The 2,010-nt window shown below is 49.2% G+C and overlaps 1 non-coding gene across 1 annotated transcript; it reads right to left on the reverse strand.

Moving 5' to 3' along the window:
* Positions 1-225: 225 nt before the first annotated feature.
* Positions 226-307, reverse strand: trnal-caa. The gene has a single exon. It is a non-coding gene; the product is annotated as a tRNA-Leu (tRNA).
* Between the last annotated feature and the right edge of the window lie 1,703 nt (positions 308-2,010).

A 2,010-nucleotide genomic window follows, 5' to 3' on the forward strand; every position in this document is an offset into this window, starting at 1 on the left:
GACGCAGACACGGGGAGAATGTGCAAACTTCACACAGGCAGTCACCCGAGGCCGGAATTGAACCTGGGATCCTGGTGCTGTGAGGCAGCAGTGCTAATCACTGAGCCACCGTGCTGCCCGTAAACAGAAATTTAGAAACATCTTCTTTGCATAGCAGTGCATGGTTCAGGCAGCAAGGAAAATCCATAGCAGCGAAGGGATGGGTTGCCAGAACGGTGTGATCACTGGCAGTGGTGGGATTCGAACACACGCCTCAACTGAGGCTGGAACTTGAGTCCAGCGCCTTAGACCATTCAGCCACACTACCAACCCCACATGGGCGATGATGATGGATTTCACCATCTCTGCCTGCCTTAATCCACTGGTGACTCCCAAGATGAGGAAAATGACCCAAGTTTTCCTGGATTTTGCTCTGATCATAATCATCAGTGGAAGGTAGTGCACTGTGTGAACTGGTTGGAAGATGATCTCACTTTGCTGGGCATTTAACGAATCCCATTTTCTCATATACTTCAGACAAGAATCAACAATGGCCTGAAGCTGAGGTTCTGAGTGAGAGCTGTGATGGTCCCAGACTAACGTATCAAATTTACTGTTATGAATCTGAAAGAAGTCACCAAATTATGTCATGACTTGGCCTGGGTTAGTAACTTTTATTTTTTACAGTGGGCAAAAGTGAGATCCAGAGGCCTCACTGAGAGAATAAATCCACAAGATTGCATGATTTTGAACAAATAGCAAGATCTAATTATGCATTAGAATGGTCCGATAGTTACGTTTGATTGATATAGATGCAATGGGCCAATTGGCCTTTTTCAGTGCTGTATACCTCTATGACTATGACATACGAGAACAGTAACATGTAATACACTAAATGTACAACTTATTTCTAACACCAGAATAAAAATGAGGGGTATACATGGATTGGATTCCCCAGAGCATTAGGAATGGCCTATGGATTACTAGCCCAGTATCACTGCCATTACACTGTAATCTCCCCAAGTTTGAGCAGTCTGTTTTTTCTGATGAGTGTTGAGAAGTACATATTAGTAGAGGCAACTAAATTCATCTAATATTGCAAAGTCTAACCTCTCCAAAGCCTTATGTGTTTGTTATATCTCTGTTACATCATCTCTCAGGTGTGTCCTTACTCAGATCAACAAACCCAAATAGCTCAGATCTTCTCTCACTACTCAGATCCTCAACAATAGGGATCAGCTTCATGGTCCCTCTCAGCACTGTGTCCAGTGATTAAATATCTCCCTTGTGTCTTGGTGATCAGAGCTGGTTGCAATTACTTAAGAGTGGTTTCTGATCTCGAGACGTGGTGGAAACAGACCAGCAGTGGAGCCCCATCTACATCTCCTCCAAGACTTCCGTTTCCCCGGCCCCCAACGCCCCATCTACACCTCCTCCAAGACTTCCGTTTCCCCGGCCCCCAACACTTCATCTACACCTCCTCTAAGACTTCCGTTTCCCCGGCCCCCAACGCCCCATCTACACCTCCTCCAAGACTTCCGTTTCCCCGGCCCCCAACACTTCATCTACACCTCCTCTAAGACTTCCGTTTCCCCGGCCCCCAACGCCCCATCTACACCTCCTCCAAGACTTCCGTTTCCCCGGCCCCCAACACTTCATCTACACCTCCTCTAAGACTTCCGTTTCCCCGGCCCCCAACGCCCCATCTACACCTCCTCCAAGACTTCCGTTTCCCCGGCCCCCAACACTTCATCTACACCTCCTCTAAGACTTCCGTTTCCCCGGCCCCCAACGCCCCATCTACACCTCCTCCAAGACTTCCGTTTCCCCGGCCCCCAACACTTCATCTACACCTCCTCTAAGACTTCCGTTTCCCCGGCCCCCAACGCCCCATCTACACCTCCTCCAAGACTTCCGTTTCCCCGGCCCCCAACGCCCCATCTACACCTCCTCCAAAACTTCCGTTTCCCCAGCCCCCAACGCCCCATCTACACCTCCTCCAAAACTTCCGTTTCCCCAGCCCCCAACGCC

This window comes from Chiloscyllium plagiosum, chromosome 36 (genome assembly GCF_004010195.1).
Source record: "Chiloscyllium plagiosum isolate BGI_BamShark_2017 chromosome 36, ASM401019v2, whole genome shotgun sequence".
Taxonomy (NCBI): Eukaryota; Metazoa; Chordata; class Chondrichthyes; order Orectolobiformes; family Hemiscylliidae; genus Chiloscyllium; species Chiloscyllium plagiosum.